We start from the raw sequence: 19,513 nt of genomic DNA, 5'->3' as shown, positions 1-19,513 counted from the left end.
TGCTAATTGAAATCTATATTTAGAATTCTAGGTTATTGAAAAACTTCCATTGTTTTTATATTATTTATTGTTTTCTCTACATGTAGCAAGGAATTTTGTGTTTAATCTATGAAGTAACTTATGACTCCAAAGCTTTTTGTCATGTTAGGGTTGTAAACTTAGTTGTATTAAAGGCCTACTTAATGTCAAACATAATGGGTCTCTTTATCATCTTTCTAGTTCTCTCTTTTATTACTTTTATCATGTTTAGGTTTTAGTTTTTTCCTTTCTTAGCTTAGTTAGTTAGTAGTTGTTAAGTTTCTTCATTTTATTGTAGCTTTAACTTTTTTACAATTAGATGCAAAACATTCTCTTGTTATTTTGATTTCTCTTTAAGTACTAATAGATTTTCTCTTTGTCAGCTTTCAAAAGTATAAAAAATATCATCTTTGGGTTGTATTTCTTCTCCTTTCTTGCTGTTATATCTTTAAAAGGACTCCTCAATAGCCATTAAGAACTTCTCAACCTTTGTATTTTTTTATGTTTTTCTTTGATGAATCATTTAAGCATGAAATTGACTGATATTTGTATGTTGATGATGGATAGGCGCTAAATTCTTATGTGGTTTGGTTGTTTTGAAATGTTGTATGGATAGTTTTTGGGTTAGGGACTAAATCGTAAAAATTAGACTAAATCAAATAGACTTCAAAACCTAGAATTGAGTCTCTAGATGAACAATTCGATAGGTGATATGCGATAGGAGAAACATATTGTGTACCATTTTGATTGTCCTAATTTTAAGTTGGAGTGAGAGATAAACGAAACTAAAATATCCAATTGGGTAAAATGGTGACGAAAGGTAACATTGGAACCAATTAAGAGTTGAGCAATTTAGATCATTAATTCAAGAATTATAATATGAAACATGGATATCAACCGACCACTTTAGTTCATTGGAATTGATATTTGTAACTTTTATCTGTTATTCAATTTAGTCCTCTTAGGTGCAGTTAGTGTAATTAATTTTTATTTTGATTTGTAACACCCCTAAACCATATCGTTGCCAGAACAGAGGTTATGGAATATACAAGTTACAGATCAAATAAATAAATTTTAACATTACTATCATATCATAAATCAATCATAATGTCCTTATATGGGCCCTAAGGTCCGAATTTATTAAAACAGTCGGAGACTAAATGAGAATTAAAATTTTCAAAATTTTAAATTTTTTCCTAATACAAGGGACATCCCACGGTGTGGTAGCCGTGTAGGGACAAACTTGTCTCAGGTTGTGTGGGCATTCGATTGAGGCACAGGCGTTCCAGCGTGTACATCCGTGTAACTCTCTGATTGGTCACATAGCCAAGCCCACGCCCGTGTGCTAGTCGGTAATAATTTAATTTGCATAATTAGGGCAAGGGTCCAGCGGCAAGACACGCTTGTGTGATAGGCCTGTGTCACACACCGCAGAGCACACGCATGTCTATGCTATGTAAATATTGAGTATTCTATTCTCAATTTAAGGATGTAGGAGACATCGGCCAAACGTATGCCTGTGCGTATGGCGTGTTCAACACCGTACTGAGATAACAACCCGTGTTTTGCCATGTGGACGAAAATAACTTTTCCAGGCACTTTTTCACCCATTTGTCTCCACTACATCAACATGAATACATTAAATAATTCAAGACATTAAATAAGCAAAAATTTACATGACATATTTATATATATGTTCAGTGTTTAAACGTACAAAAACACATATGCTTATAGGCATATTTATTAATTATGCTACCAAAACCATTTCAGTTATTTATATAATCCACCAATAACATTTCATCAAACAAACATGTTTAAGCCATATATTTACATCTCAAATATACCATACAGTCATACAATGGCTAGTTTCAACCAAATATTTATATGCCATCATTTGGCGAAATTTAACCTATACATGCCATTATACCTAATTAAAGTTTTCTATTTATACTAAAAAAAAAGAGTTGAAGGATAGTGTATCTTGCCCACCCGCTTCCACTTTACGAGCTTCCGAGTCATAAACAGAAGAAATAAAAAAGTAGCTTTTAGTTAGAAGTTCTTTATACGAGAAATTAACTTACCATTCATTTACATTTAAAGTAAGCATACAAAGTACATCCAATCAATTTAATCAATAACCTAAACACTCACATCCTCATCAAACATGTTAGTCATGTATTCATATAATAACAAGAACAAGAATGAGCTCATCAAATATCATATTTCCATGTGTTTCAAGTAAATAAGGGTAACGATTCATTCGGAATTTCATCTTATATCAAAATTTTCACCCGTTGAATCATATGAAATTTCGATGGACACATGGGTAATACACACAAAGTGTACAATACGTTAAATTCGTCAACTCATATCAGGGAGTGCTCATAGAAGCACATAAACGGGAAGCTTATCCAGCTATAACAGGAAGCTCGTAAGAGCCATACTCAGGAAGCTCAAGCGAGCCTAAAACGGGTAGCTCCGAAGAGACTTTAATTAGGAAGTTTCGGATAGCCATATATCGGGAAGTTCAAGCGAGACATATTGGAAAGCTCACAAGAGTCTTTAATTAGGAAGCTCATGAAGAGTCATATATCGGGATGCTCATAAGAGCTAAGGTGTGTTCATAACACATGGTAGGATCACAACCTATTGGGATGTTCTGAAGAACTATAACTGGAAGCTCACAAGAATCATATAACGGGGAGCTCATGAGAGCTAATAATAGGACACTCTTTCGAGCTATGGTGTGTCTGCAACATATACAAGACCACAACCAATACGAGAAACCCTGTATCCAATCGAATTTCATTTATTCAGATGGGATTTATATTTATCGGCCATCGTCAGATATGTGATTAGTTTCATATACATAGCAATACATAACACATGTAAACATTTAATTCAAACAATAAATGTACACAATTTAGTTAAACAAAACCTCGACACTTGTTCGTGTTTACAAGCTACTAATCCGATACTTTTGTTTCCTCGATCCAATTCCGTAATAGGTTTATTTGATCTATACGAGTAATTTACTCAATTAATACAATTCATATCAATTCAGTCAACTCACATCTTAGGCAAAGAACCGTTTTGCCCTTATACTTTTAATTAATTTGATTTCATCCTAGTTCGAAAAATGAAATTCATGCAATTTAAACCTTATTCCAAGCCTAGCCGATTTTTACATATAACATTTACATCCCTTGTATTTCACAAAATTAAATTTTTCTATGTATTTTATATCTTTACAATTTAATCCCTACATCACAATTTCATGAAGATTTCATTTACAAAAGTTGTTCATCTATCAACAACCTTTCATTTCTACCATAAAACTTCATAGTTCATGCTTATTCATCCATGGAAAAACTTTAATACTTTGATAACTTTGCAAATTAACCCCCAAATAGCTTAGATTAGGTTATTACGATCTCGAAAATATAAAAATTAATAAAAACGGAATAAATTACTTACCCAATTAGCCAAGTAAGTTTGCTTGAATGCTTTCTCTTAGTTAGGGTTTCCATGAAAATATTTGGGGAAAGATGATGAAAAGATGATATTTTGTTATTTAATTAATTATCAATCTTTTATTATTTCTACTTTCCAATGTGTTCCTTTTCTTTACTCAATTTTCCATGGATGATCATCATAATTATCTACTAACTCCTTTTAATGGTCTATTTGTCTTATAAGGACCACAAATTTTGAATTCCATAGCTATTTGATCCCTCTAGCTACTAGAATTCAACTTTTGGACTTTATGCAATTTGGGTACTTTCTAACAATTAAACATGTAATCGGTAAAAATTTTCTTAACGAAATTTTTATACGATATTCCTATCATAAGGTAAATCATAAAAGAATATTAAATAAATTCTCTTTTGGAGTCAGATTTGTGGTCCCGAAACTATTTTTCTGATTTCATTGAAAACGGGTTGTTACGTGATTTGTCGTAATAAAAACTTAGTGATTAGCTAGCTAGATTTCTTAATTGCATGCATTAATGCATTATCATTGTTAGTCACCTTATCACCCAACCTCTCTTGGGTTCGATCTTTGGAATGCTTTAAGTGTTATATTATAACACTTTCAAATACTACAATTGATCTGTCATGCTTGCAATCAAACCGCTTTAATTTGATATTTTATATTGATTCTCTGCTTGGTGTTCGTATGTCGTGGCACAATCAATTATCCCTTTATAATATTAGTTGTAAAATTTATGCAAAATTATTAAATAATTTTAATATATTTTAATTAATACATATAAGAAACTCGTGCATCACATGAATAAAAAACTTGTATATTATATAAAACAAGGAGTGTTGTAATTTTTTTTAAAAAAAACATTAAGTATAGGAACAGGTATAATGTGGTAAGTTTTTTGGCTTGGGTTTTAGCTTTCCACCCATTTTATCGATTTGGTGATTGTTTTATTTTATTTATGATAGAAAGCGTTTCTCTAAAAAAATTTAATATTTTATTGGAATGAACATTGACCATCTGGTTGTCTATGTTCATATCGTTTCAAAGCTTAATTTTAAAAAATAATTTTAAAAAAATAATTATAAATTTATAAAACATTATTGAAAATTATAAAAATATTAAATAAATTCAAATTAATAAAATCATTTAAAAGTTAACTCCATAATGAATCTCGACATATGGTGTCGTCTAGATTCATTAAAGAAGATTTTTCTAAATTATATAAAGTTTAAAAATATTAAAAATGAATTCTATTTAAAATAAGATATGTTTATCTATATTTTAATTCTACTGATACATTTTAGTCTTATAAAAATAAAAATATTTTAGAAAATAAATAAATAAAATAAATTTTAATTTTATTGTAGTATGTGTAAAGTTTTTTTCTTTTTTCTTTTAATTGTGAATATATCCCAATTTTTTGAACTTTTTAGGCTAACAAATAATGAAATAATTGATACACATTTTTAATAGATTTATTCACATTTAAGAAAAAAAACTTTACACAATAAGATTAAAAAATTAAAATTATTTTTTTTATATTTATTTTTTAAAATATTTTTTATTTTTTGTATATCTTAAAAGTAGGAATAGAATTAAAAAAAATTGATAAACATATCATTTTTTAAAGAACATTAATTGTTTTTTTTTAACTTTATATAATTTTAGAAATTTTTTCTTGAATGAATTTGGACATATGATGTTCATATTCACATTGTCTAGATTCAACGTGAATCGAACTTAATTTTTAAATAGTTTTTATTAATTTCTAATTTTTTAAAAATGTTTAAATTATTTAATATTTTTATAAATTTTAATAATGTTTTCTAAATTTATAAAAAAAAATAAGCTTTTAAAGGAATGAACCTGGACAATAGTATGTCCAGGTTCATTCCAATAAAAATTTAAATATTTATTTTAATCTTTTTAAAAAATTGAAGTTTTTTTTTAAAATTTTTCTGACATGGAATTCCACGTCAACAACCGTTGCTAACATGGGAGTGCCCATGTTAGCATCATTAACAGTCATGTTTAGCGGTTGTAACGATCAAGACAAAAACATTGGTTAAAGGGCTTAATTGATATAATTTTGAGAGTTTAAGGGCTTAATTGATTGTTTTTTGGCCAAAGTTTTTAAGGTACTCCTTTTAGCCTTTTAAATTTAAGTCTGCCACATAACATATAAGATGCCTACCACATGTCACCACCCCGAATGACTATCAGTGTCACGTTAGCACAAACTAACGATGTCAATGCGGAGGTATCAACCTCGGCTCAAAAAATATATCTATTAATTTCAGGTATCAACTAAGTCAAAAAAATTTAAATACCGTACTTTTAAATAAGTTAAAAGCAAACTATATATTAACTTTTTAATTATATATTGAGATAAAGAAAAAAACTTATACAATTTACTTAAGTTTGATCTCCATATAATTTATACCAATTGCGTAATTTTACATATGTTTACTTATTTTACATTAATTTAATTTGTATTTAATTATTTTCAAGAACTTAACTAGTAACACCCGTTATAACTCTCTCTCTTTCTTTTTTCCTGAATAACCTTATTTTTAAGAATAACCAAAAAAAAGAAAAAAAAAAGTTTCTTACTTTATTCTTATTTTCTTAAGTTATTCTTGTACCAATATTTAAAATGCTCTAAATGTTTGGAATTATGAGGGGTGGTAACCAACAACTACGTTTTCAAAGTAAACAATCGATGTGGAAAATAAAAACCTTCTGCTCTTTCTTTTGCCAATTCATCTCTATAAAAATTGAATATTGAAAGTGGTATTAAGTAGCATTAATGTTTTTCCGTTTTTACTAATTTTGTTATATAATGTTTATATTTACACTTTTATTATTTGATTGTTTATAAATTTAGCTTGCTATTTTGTAATGTGTAATCGTTGAGATATTTATTTTTTTTTTTAGAATCAACCAATTATTTGTATATGAGAGCTTTTTTATTATATATCAAAAGTATTCACAATGATGAAGACATGGCATCGTGTTTTTTTTTTATTGTTCACTTTTAAAATTACAGGGATTAATTACTTTATTTTTTGAAGTGTCTACTTTATCAATTTTAAATGAGAAGAATTGGAATCTGAACAAGTCATTTTACCTATGTGAAAACGTAATTTGGGTTTCAAATATATAAAAATATTTTATTCAAATCGTAGTTGATTTGTTGTACATCAATTTAAGAATCAGATTACTCATCCAAGTTTAAAGAGTCATCAAAATTTAAAAAGTTTAAACAAAAATATAAATTCAAAAATAAAAATTTGAACTAAAAGTTAGATAAAACTAAACTAAATTAATATCATGCATAGGCTTGAATGGAACCACTCCTTCCAAATGGACTTAAACTTTTGTAGGGATAAATATCAAAATTGTGTATGAACTTTAATTCATGTGTGATGTCATATTGATACATAAAATTTTGATTTGATTCAAGTTTCACAAGTCACTAACATATTATTGAACTAACACAATTTTGCATTGATATATTACATACATAAACATTATATTAAACCAACATGAAAATAATTGTATGTATTCTTCTTCTTTTTTAATATGTACAATTGAATCAAAATCAGAGTTTCATGTGTATATATATGCACCATGATTCAAATTTTATATGTATAATTACGCAAAATCAAATCCATATATCAAATTATCAAAATTAATATTTATTTCAATATTTGCAGCATCATTAAGTTAGTAAACAATTAATTTATAGTATATTATTTCATTAACATGAATAATTGTCAGTTAAAATGTCGAATGTTGATTGAAACATTTTTTTTTTGATATTAAAATACAGGTTTTAAAAACTAATTAGTGAAAGTGGTTAAACAAAGTCAGAGTGTCACAATGAACAAAAACACAAAAAGAACAAACACAGCGGCCTGAAAACAAAATCCTAACCGTTAAAAAGAATAGGTGAGGTGACTGTCGGTAGAGCCTACCCACTCTTATTATTGTTATAATAATTAAATAAATCCAATTCTATACATTATTTTCAAAATGCCGGGTAAAGATAGTATCAAATGTATAATTTTAATTTTTTTTTAAGAAATCGTTTGTTAGGAAAATAAAAAAGTTTGTTAGCAAAGAATAACTTAAAAGTCATGTTTTTTCTTTTAACCAAATAAAAATTTTCAATTAAATTAAGAAGGGACTGTTTAGAATAAAAGATTAGACTGTTTGATTAGTAAATCGATAAAATTTGAATAAATTGATATGAGTTTATTTTATTTTTATTTTATAAATTTTTAATAATTTTTAATCAAATTGATTAGGTTTGATTGATTCGATTTTAATTATTTCTTCTTTTTTTTGTCAAACTATGTACTTCCTTGGCACAAACTCGTTAATTTTGTGAATCAGGCACTATAAGATAAAAAGAGATAAGCGTGATGAATATTAAGGTTGAGGGTATAAGTTTGGTTTTACAAGGATGATTGAAATATAGATTATTCTCCATCAACCAATAGGCATGTGAGGATAAAGGGGCAGCTAAATGTAGGTCCCCTCCCAGTCACTCTTAGTTGGCAATGGTGAGCCTCGCCAACGTGTACTCCATCCATCCCCCTCCCTACTTAAACACCCATGCCTCTTCTCCTTCACCAGTCTCCACCTCTGTTCCACCATGTCGCTACCAAAAGCCGCCACCCTCTTCCTCCTCTTCTTCCTCCTCCTCCTCTCTTCCACCACCACCTCAAATGCACACAACATCACACGCCTCCTCGCCAAATATCCCCAATTCTCCACCTTCAACCACTACCTCACCACCACTCACCTGGCCTCCCAGATCAACCGACGCCAAACCATAACCGTCCTAGCCCTCGACAACACCGCCATGTCGTCTCTCCTGGCCAAGCATTACTCCCTCTACACCTCAAGAACATCCTCTCCTCCACGTTCTCGTTGACTACTTCGGTTCCAAGAAGCTTCACCGCATTTCCAAAAGATCAACTTTGACTTCCACCATGTTCCAGGCCACCGGCGCCGCCCCTGGAACTTCGGGGTACGTCAACATCACTAACCTTAAAGGCGGAAAAGTTGGGTTCGGGGCTGAAGACAACGAGGGAAAACTCGATGCTACTTTCGTTAAATCCATAAAAGAGATTCCTTACAATATCTCCATTGTGCAAATCAGTCATGTAAGTGTTTTTTTTTTTTTTAAGCCTTTGTTAGAAGTCTTCAGTCACGTACGTGTCATCAGTTGTTGTAATATTGATGAAAATGTTCTAAAACTTCCATCCAGGCTTTGAATTCAGATGAAGCTGAAGCACCAACGGCGGCACCAAGCCAGCTTAACCTAACGGAAATCATGTCGAAGCAAGGATGTAAAGCTTTTGCGGATTTGCTGACAGCTTCGGGAGCCGATGACAAATTTAACGAAAACATGGACGCGGGTTTAACGGTGTTTTGCCCGACCGACGGTGCCGTCAAAAGTTTCATGCCCAAATACAAGAATCTGACGTCGTCGAAGAAAGTGTCGCTGCTGTTGTACCATGGGATTCCGGTGTTCATGTCGTTGCAAATGCTGAAGACCAACAATGGAGTTATGAACACGTTGGCAACGGATGGAGCGAACAGCTACGATTTCTCGGTGAGCAACGAAGACGAGGTGGTGTCCTTGGATACGACTGTCGTGACCTCCAAGGTTTTGGGGATTTTGAAAGAGGAAGAGCCGTTGATTGTGTTCAAAATCAATAGGTGTTGATGCCAAAGGAGCTGTTCAAGCCGGTGGTAGCGAAGGAGGCAAATGCGCCGGAGGCAGATGCACCGGCGGACAGCGAGCCGGCTGATGCGGAAGATAACACTAATGGGGTTCAAGGATTGGGCGGTGGGAGATTGGTAATGGTGGTGTTGAGCTTGTGGATTGGGATATTGTTGATATGATTGATTCAAATTGCAACACAGAACACACAATGGGATCTTAATTCATGTGAAAATATTTGGATATTTCCAGCAATAAGTGATCAGTCCCACTTCCATGCTCTTCTTTTTCTTATCATTATTTTGGTTGGATAGATTATAGAGTTATGATGCACATTGTTTGAGCTGTAAATGCATTTTTCTTTTTGTATTTGTTTACAAATAAAATGGCCCATGCAAGGCTGTAAATCCAATTTTCTTTTTAAATTTCTTTATGTGCTCTTCACCAATATCATCCCATTTCTTTATTTTGTTTTCTTAATTCTATAATATACCAACTGAATTAACAAGTCTTTTATTTGGTTAAATTATCATCTTTGACATTAAAAACTAAAATTCTACTTACTTTATTCACCTATACTAAAACAAGTTACATTCTATTCCAAAATTATGTACCATTTTTTTTAAATATAACAATTAAATATTGCTTTGGTTGAATTGGTAAAATAGAGGGTAAAAATATCATAATTAGATTGTATTTGACCCCTTCACTAAAAATGGGTAAATTAATCGCAATATGTTAAATTTAAAAGCAAATTGGTCCTTCTACTAAAAATTTCATCCATTTATACTATTAAAAATTGGTGTGACTAATGAAATAACTAGACAATGACCGTGATGTACAAAGATCTGTTTTTAATAGTAAAAATAAATGAAATTTTAACAAAATGACTAATTTTCATTTTTATCTAATATATAAGGACTAATTTGCTTATTTTTGAGTTGAGGGAACATTAGACTGACCTTTTTTTTTGGATTTACGCCTTCAACGTTACAGTTTTTTCACAAATTAGCCCAACTTTAACGAAAACGTCAGTTAACCGTCAATCAAGCATCGGTCAACGAAATAGCTTATCTAGCATGCCGACGTGTCAAAAATAAAAAATTAAATATGAAATTAAAAAAATAATTTATAAAAAATTTAACCCTAAAATTAAAACCTATCATTAAAATCTATGTATTATAATTTTTGCTGTTTTTCAGAGCTTCAACAGACACCAACCAATTAATTCTTTCACCATTGCTCTCCATCGAAGGAAAAAATCAAAAAAAGAGAGTAAAAAATTAGTTATTTTGAATCCAGGTAACACACAGAATTAATCTCCTTTTCACTTTGAACAAAAAGGCGAAAATGGAGAGTGTCAGCGCCAAAGATCTGTCCACAATAGGCGGCATAGCCACCGTTTCCCTTCTTCATTCCTTCATTCCCACCCGTTGGCTTCCTTTCTCCATCGTCAAACGGGCCCAGAAACGGAGAAGACAGTGCATAAACTTGCTTCACTTTTGCTTATAGTTCTTGGTGGTAGCTATATACTGTTGTTTTTCTCTGGAAAGGGTGGGCACAGTCATTCTCATAATCAACCTATGGAGAAGATGGTGTTTGCCGGTCTTGTCCTTGTTCCAGCATTGTCTCCTTGCGCTAACACTCTTCCTGTGTTTCTAGTTGTTGGAAACTCATCGACAGTGGTGGTGCTTGCAATCATAGTGCTTCTATTCAGGTATAGAATGAAAAATGACACTGAATTTTGAGAATTGCTTAAATCAATTTGAATTTGTCAGTAGTTGGCAGATGTTTGCAATGCGGTAATTGAAGAATAGGTAATCTTTCTTGTTTTGTTCCCTTGATTAATTTGTATGGTCAAGTTGTCTCAATTTGTCAATAGTTGGAGACGGTTGAAGTTTTTTGTTGAATTTTTTTCATCCAAAGAGTTTGTAGGGATTTTACGATTTGGGAGTAAGGTTTAGGGGTTTTAATTTTATACTTAATTCTTTATTTTTGACACGTCAGTACGCCACATAAGATATTTCATCGACCGGTGTTTGACTAACGGTTAATTGATGTTTTCCGTTAAAGTTAGATTTGTAAAAAAATCATAACGTTGAGGGCATCAATAAAACAAAAGGGGGTCAAGGGCACAAAATAAAAAAAAAAAACTCCAAACCTTGAGGATATTTTATGCAATTATGCCTAATAATAATAATAATAATAAAACAAATTAGTTAAAGTTCAGAAAGGAAAATTTAATTTGTTGGACGAGTTATTTGATTGTCATTTAACAGCATGATAATATGACATGTCTAAAACCAATATATAAGCCTAGAACGAATTTAATTATGATGAACAACATACTTTTAGGGACGTGGGAGCATTAAAGGTACTCATAATATGTTACATTCCAAATAAAATAAATATTTGTCTACAAAAGAAAATACATAACAAATGCTAATAATGAAAACTAGTCAAACATATTTATAACATTATGGAGATTTAAAAATATTTATTGGCATCATAAAAAAATTATTCACATAATATTTTTAAAAATAATCTTATTATAGGTTTTGATCATATCTGCTCTTTTTAATACATAATACGCTTCAGCGCACTCGAACTCACATCCTCCTATATTGGTAACAATATTTATACCAATCGAACTAAGACTAAATTTACTTTATTAACATAATTAAATCTCAAAATAATGTTAATTGTCCGAATATTTTTCCACACCTAAAATCTTTCATATTTTAGTCAACCATTTATCATAAATGAATGAGTCAGAAATAAAAATTTATAATTAAATCTTTGACTCATATGAATTTAATTTACATTAAATTTATAATTACCAAAAATAAATATTCACACATTACTATCTATATAAACCTAATTACAATCCAATTTAGAGCCAATTTATTCACAACTCATTCAAACAGCCTAAAAAATTCTAACAAATAAAATCAACTCTCAATATTTTATACTTCTAAAGGTGAATGGAAAGAGCATCTTTACTCAAAACAAACGCATTGAAAAAAAAAAACACATAAGTTAAGTTTTTAAATCAAAATATTCTTTCTATTTTTTTCCTTTTTTCACCCCAATCTAATTTTCTATCTTAATTGTTTTATTTTTTAAAAATGTCAGTATAGAAAGAGTGTCGTGCAAATAAGATAAAAGAGAGCAAATTATTTTACAAGAAAAGTACACTAGGTTTAATTCTCAGGAAAGATTGGAGGGGTCACAGACGATCCCGCTTAAAACCCAATCTCTTAGACAAAATCTCTCTCAAATATAATTTAATAGCACAAGATATCATTACAAATGTATCCTACGAAATATTGAAAGAAAAAACAATAAAGAACACCAAAATTTTAACGAGGTTCAACAAATTACGCCTACGTCCTCAGACACTGCCAAATATATTTCACTGCAAAATATACAAGTGAAAAATTACAAATAGAAAGAGAAAGATTGCCTTATGAAGGAAATGACAAATTTTGACATGATTTAAAGGTGGAGAAACCACCTCTATTTCTAGTAGTACAAGCACTCCATAACATTGTATTTTTTAGATGTGGGATTGTGCTATTTCAACAAATCTCCACCTTAGCAAATTTCCACATCTTCAATCTCCTTGCAAAACAACATTTGATAGTGCCTTCAAAATTCAAACTTCAAGCTTTAACATTGATAAACTCCAAACATAGTTGGAACTTGACCACAGTCACAACCTTAGTCATCATATCTGCAAGATTCTTAGTAGTTGAAATTTTATGGATCTTTACTCCACTTTTTTTCCAGAATCTTACATACAAAATAATACTAGACATCAATGTCTTTCGTCCTTACATAATAAACTTGATTATTTGCTAATTGAATAGCACTCTGACTATCACAATGCACTTTAACATATTTCTGTTTAATTTCCAGTTCACCAAGCAACCCTTGAAGCCAAAACAGACTCTATGATTGCCATATACTCCGCCTCTGTAGTAGATGAGACAATTGTTGACTGTAAAGTAGACTTCTAACTAACTGGTGCCTTTGCAGGAGTAAACACATAACCAGTAGTTTATTATCGTTTGTCCAAATCACCAACATAGGCTAAATCACAATATCCAACCACACCATGATTATCTTCTTGCTCAAAAATCAATCCAATATCCATTGTGTTGATACCATTTTTTGTGAAAACGGGGTCGACTTGGATTTTAAAAATGAAAACGAAATGAGAGTCGCCACCAATTCTTTTTGATGAGGTGTGATCGGCTTACCTCAAAAAGTGGTTGTTTTTAATAAATGATTTAATTTTATTAAAACAACGATTTTGGTCCACGAAATTCAAAAAAACGGGTTCGGGAGTCGATTACGCACGAGGAAGGATTAACACCCTCGATACGCCTAAAATTGGTACCTAGTTGATTACTTAATGTCTTAGTGTCGAAAATTGAAAACTTTGAAGAGATTTAAAATACGATCCTTTATTGAAATGTTGAAATTTTTTGAGAAAAGGGCACATTTCACGTTATTCGAGAAAGAGAATTATATCCAGTAAGTTAGGACACAATGTCTTGAATTTTCGATGCGCGAATGAATGCCAAAATTTACTTATTTAAAATGATATTTAATTATCTCGGGTTTAGAAAAGGGATCATGCCTAGTAAGTTAGGACACGATCTTTTTTTAATTCCCGAGATCGTTTAAAAACTTGAGGAAAAAAAGGATCATGCACAGTAAGTTAGGACACGATCTCTTCTTAATTCCCGAGATCATTTAAAACTTGAGTTTGAAAAGATTTGTGTATTTAGATTTATTGTGAAAATCGAAACCCAGTAAGTTAGGGTACGACCTTCTCGAATCTAAACACGAGATTTTGCTTATTCAAAAATCAAAATTTATTCATCTAACTCGGAATAGTAGAAATAAAACACGGCGTTAATGTGCGTAACATAACGATAATGAACACGATAATGTAAGCACAAATAATACGAACGACATCGTAAATGAGATTCTTTTCAAATGATAATGAACATATACGCAAATAAACAAATTAACATCGAGTGAAACAAAAATGCGATAAATGAAATTAATAAAAGTATAAAAAGTATAAAAATATGTGTGTGTATATATATGCATATTTTAAAATATAACAAATATATATGTATACATATAAATTATAAAATATATGTACATATATGTATTATAAAAATGTATAGATGTATACGTATATTTTAAGATTATAAAATATATATAAAAAAGAATATATGTCTGTATATATATATTTTAAAGTTATAAAATATAAAAAAAATATGTATGTATAAATATATAAAAAAACATTAAATATATGTACATATGTATATTTAAAAAAAATGTGTGCATAACTAAATTTAAAATAAATAGATATAGATAAACATAATAATAATATAGTAAGACAGATATATTTAATATTTAAATAAGTGAACATAATAAATGGGAGTATAAATAATAATAATAATAATAATAATGCAAAGCTAGTAATATGATATAATGATATAATATTAATGACTAAGTAAATATAAGAAGAAAATATTAATAGATAATAGCTAGGTTAATAAAAATAACAAAATGGACTAATTCGTGATAAAAATTAAATTTAAAGGTCGAATCTATAATAAAATAAATAAAGAAGGACCAAAATGAAAGAGTGTGAAAGGGCGGAGGGCCAAATGGGTAATAAACCCAATTTCCAGGCCACGCGTCTTTGTCCTAAGGGTCCAACGAATTGAGGACCAAATTGAAAACCGGGAGAAATCTGCCGTCCAAATTAAAAATAAAGAAAAAAGAAAAAGGACCAAATTGAAACAAACCCAAAACGCAAGAGGGCCTGAAGCGCAAATAGCCCAAAAGTTAAAAACATGCATGTAAAAACTAGGTTAAAAAAACAAGGATATAGGTTAGTTTTGTTATTCCCCTTTTTTCTTTTTTGCTTTACTTTCGTATGTAAAAACTATATAAAAAATAAAAAGTAGAATAAAAATTAAAATAATGGTAGAAGTAAACCTTCGGGATCTTTTTATTGATATTTTTTTCTTTTTTTCATTCAACCCCCTTTTTTCTTTACAATATGTTCGGCTTTATAGCCGAAAGAAAAGAAAATAAAAATTCAATCTTTGCTATTGTTTTGTCTTGTCTGCTTCTGCTTTTTCTTGTTGCGTGTTTGCAGGTGCTTGTGGCGGTGGAGACGTGACCATGGCGATGGGTCATGGCTGCTGGTGATGCGACAGACGTGCGGCGGCCAGGAGCTAGGGTTTCAGAAAAAGTTTGACTTTGGTTTCTGGGTTTGGGTCTTGTTGGGCCAAGTGGGTTATTGGGCTGAGGTTTGACTGAATTGAGCTCGTTAGGGTTGGTGGGTTAGGTCTAGGTGGGTTGGTATTATGGGTTTTGGGCTTGGGCTAAATTGGGCTTGTATAGCTGCCCCTTTTTTTTCGTTGTCGTGTAACAAGAATAGAGCAAAGACTAAGAAAGACCAATTTTGCCCGGTCTCGTCGATTCTTGACTTGTTCCGGTGCTTTTCTTCTTCAAATAGCTTCATTCCAGTCCACTGTGTCTTGTTGCTTTGATCCACTCCACTACATTTTAGAGAGATATGAGTTGTAACTTCAATCTTCTTCGTAGCAACTTCAAGGGGACGAAGTTTGTGGTTTTAGTCTGCTCCACTGCAACGTCAGGGAGATAAGACTTGTCATGGTAAATTTAATCTGGCCTACTGCAACTTCAGAGGTATAGGATTTATAGTTTTAATATGCTCCACTGCAACTTTAGGGAGATAAATTTTGTTACTTCAACCTGCTTCGCTGTGACGCAACTTCAGAGGTAAGATTTACTATCTTCAGTCTGCTCTACTGCAACTTCAAGGATATAAGACTTGTATCTTCAACTTGTCCCACTGCAACTTCATGGCGATAAGGTTTGCTATTTCAACCTGCTCTACTGCAACTTCAGAAAGATGAGATCTGTTATGGTAGATTTAATTCGTTCCACTGCAACTTGAGGGAAATAAGATTTGATATCTCTAATCTGCTCCACTGCAACTTCAGGGGGACGAGATTATTGGTTCTAGTCTACTCCACTACAACGTCAGGGAGATAAGACTTGTTGCTTCAACCTGCTCTACTGCAACTTCAGAGAGATAAATTTTGATATGATATGCTCTACTGTAACTTCAGAGAGATGAGATCTGCTATGGTAGATTTAACCTGCTCCACTACAACTTCAGGAAAATAAGATTTGCTATCTTTAATCTGTTTTGCTGCAAACCATGGTGTCTTCGATCTGCTTCGCTACAAACTATGGTATCTTCGATCTGCTTCACTGTTAGTACAGGAAGGCAAGATCTGCTATCTTCAGTCTGCTCTACTACAAATCCAGGGAGGCAAGATTGGTGTCTTCGATCTATTTCGCTGTCAGTATAGGAAGGCAATATCTGTTATCTTCAGTTTGCTCCGCTGCAAACCCAGGGAGGAAAGACTGGTGTCTTCGATCTACTTTGTTGTTAGTACAGGAACGCAAGATCTATTATCTTCAGTTTACTCCACTGTCAATATAGAAAGGCAAGGTTGGTGTCTTCGATCTGCTTCGCTGTCAGTACAGAAAGGCAAGATCTGCTATCTTCAGTCTGCTCTGCTGTCAGTACAGGAAGGCAAGGCTGGTGTCTTTGATCTGCTTCGCTGTCAGTACAGGAATGCAAGATCTACTATCTTCAGTCTGCTCCGCTGTCAGTACAGGAAGGCAAGATTTGCTATCTTCAGTCTGCTCCGCTATCAGTATAGGAAGGCAAGGCTAGTGTCTTCGATTTGCTTCACTGTCAGTACAGGAAGGCAAGATCTGTTATTTTCAGTCTGCTCCGCTGTCAGTACAGGAAGGCAAGATCTGTTGTTTGAGGAACATGACCTGTATAATTTATTTTATGAACCTAATTATGTCTAGTGATTAGAATGACATGATTAGAATGAATCAAATGCTCCTAACTAGACGTGTATGAATGACATTTGAATGCATACAGAATGTCAGTTTTTTTAGAATGATCCTTTTTTATCACTTAGGTTATTATTACTCAAAGTTTATTAAGACTTTATCACTGACGTGCTACAACGCCATCTTGCTCGACTGACTTTTCTAAAGAAACACTTAGTTAAATTGCCTCCACTGTAAACCTCCAAGTTCAATCCACTAATTGCAAAATTTGTACCATCTTTCTCCCGCTGTAACCCAAGGGTAGAAAGATTTGGCATTTTCTCAATCCTCTGCTATCACAAATCAAGGATACAGGATCTGAATCTCTTTTTCCTTACACCATTCTCAAGGTGTCATACCAAATGTTTATACACAATTGTTGTAACAGCCTGATTTTTGACCCTAATCGGAATAGTGGTTTCGGGACCACAAATCCAAGTTTGAAAAAAATATTTTAGTATTATTTTCTGTGTCTGTGATATTTGAATTTGATTGTGTGAAATTTTCGTAAAATAATTTGACTATTTGTGTGTTTAATTTGATAAAAGGACTTAATCGCGTAAAATGCAAAAGTGGCTAGTTAATTGTTAAAGTACTTTATTGCTATGGTTTTTCTAATGTGGGGTCCTTATGTTGATATTATACCAAATAAATTATAAGTGGACTATTATAGACAAGTGTTAGTGGATTTTAAATGAATAAATAAAGGTTAAAATAGTAAATTAGGTATTTATATGTATTAAATAAAATAAAACATGAAAGTGGCCATGCATTTGACTTTGTTTTGCCGAAAATTGAAGAACAAAGAACACCTTTGGTGTTTTAAACATTCGGCAGTTAGGAAGCTAAAATTTGGTATGTATTTTGCTTGGCTTTTGATAATTTTTACGTTTCTGAGATCGTTGCTTCGTATACTTTAAAACCCATGTCTTAATTTTGTGAATTGTGGATAATTTTGAAATGTGTCATTGATGAATTCTTGAGTTTTATGATGTTAATAGGTGGAAAATAAATATATGTTGTTAGATTTTCATGTTATAATTAGTAATTTTTGATAAAAATGTGTATTAAGGACTAAATTAAAAAAATATTAAATTGAGGGACTAGAATGTGAAATAAATGACATGCAAGGACCTATATGAGATTAGGAGTATTCGGCCATACTATAGTAAAATTAATTTGGAATATTTTGTGTTTTGTGCAAAAAAGGACTAAATTGTGAAAAATGTAAAATGTTAGGGGCAAAATTGTAATTTCCCATTTATGTGAATTTAGGCTAAATTTGATGGAATAATGTTTAAATAATTTTAATTTGAATTTATTTAGATCAAGAATTAAAGAAGTCGAATTTGGATCGGGGAAAAACAAAAGTAGTCGAATAGTCGAACGTCTCCGTCTATATTCGAGGTAAGTCTATTAGCTATTTAATGATATTAAATTAGTATATATGTATGTATATCGATTGTAGTTTTTGTTGAGCTTTAATTTGAAGTAATTTGATTGAATAAATTAGAATTATAAATGGTATATATATGTGTATGAAGTGTTCGAATATATATATGCTTATATAAATTTTTGAATTAAGTTAAAGTAGGAATGCTATAAAAGCATATATATATAAATATATAATGTATTAATATTTATATATGTATCTATATGAATATGTTCTGAATTTAATTGATTGTTTGAAGGTTATATATATACACACATAAGATTCGAATATGAGAAAATAAACACTTGTATAAATTCTTGCTTTGATAAAAGGTACGTATTATACTCATGTATACATAGGTTTTCGAATATACATATATATATGTAAAAAAAAAACTTTGGGTTTTGATTAGTGATATGTATATTGTAATTGTATAGGTAATTTTTTTTAAATAAGGTGATTATATGTGAGATGGAACATTTATATATATAATTAAGTATTGATTATATTATAAGATATGAATGTTAAGCATGTATGTATAGTTTTGAATATGTATGGATGTACATAAATATGTTTTCATATTGAGCTTAGATACAATATATATATTATGCTCGAATAGGTGTGTATACATACGTACATGTAAATTATTTGTATTAAATTTAGTTATGTATATTTATATATACATGAATAAGTTGTGAACTTAGGTAAAGGCAAGAATGTGTATATATAAATTCATATAGGTTCAAATATAAATAAACATACTTGTATGGGCTTTTAATTTTTATTTAAAAGGTACAAATGTTAAATATGTATACGGGAGTTTGAATATATATCTATATGTACATTTG

General features: G+C 31.0%; 2 pseudogenes; both read left to right on the top strand.

Annotated features, from left to right (window-relative positions):
• Positions 1–7,917: 7,917 nt before the first annotated feature.
• LOC121223793 (fasciclin-like arabinogalactan protein 2) lies at positions 7,918–9,675 on the top strand (annotated as a pseudogene).
• Positions 9,676–10,578: 903 nt separating this feature from the next.
• LOC121223792 (uncharacterized) lies at positions 10,579–11,056 on the top strand (annotated as a pseudogene).
• The last annotated feature ends 8,457 nt before the right edge of the window (positions 11,057–19,513 follow it).

Source organism: Gossypium hirsutum, chromosome D11 (assembly GCF_007990345.1).
Source record: "Gossypium hirsutum isolate 1008001.06 chromosome D11, Gossypium_hirsutum_v2.1, whole genome shotgun sequence".
Taxonomy (NCBI): Eukaryota; Viridiplantae; Streptophyta; class Magnoliopsida; order Malvales; family Malvaceae; genus Gossypium; species Gossypium hirsutum.
This window is presented reverse-complemented; position numbering and strand designations above follow the sequence as displayed.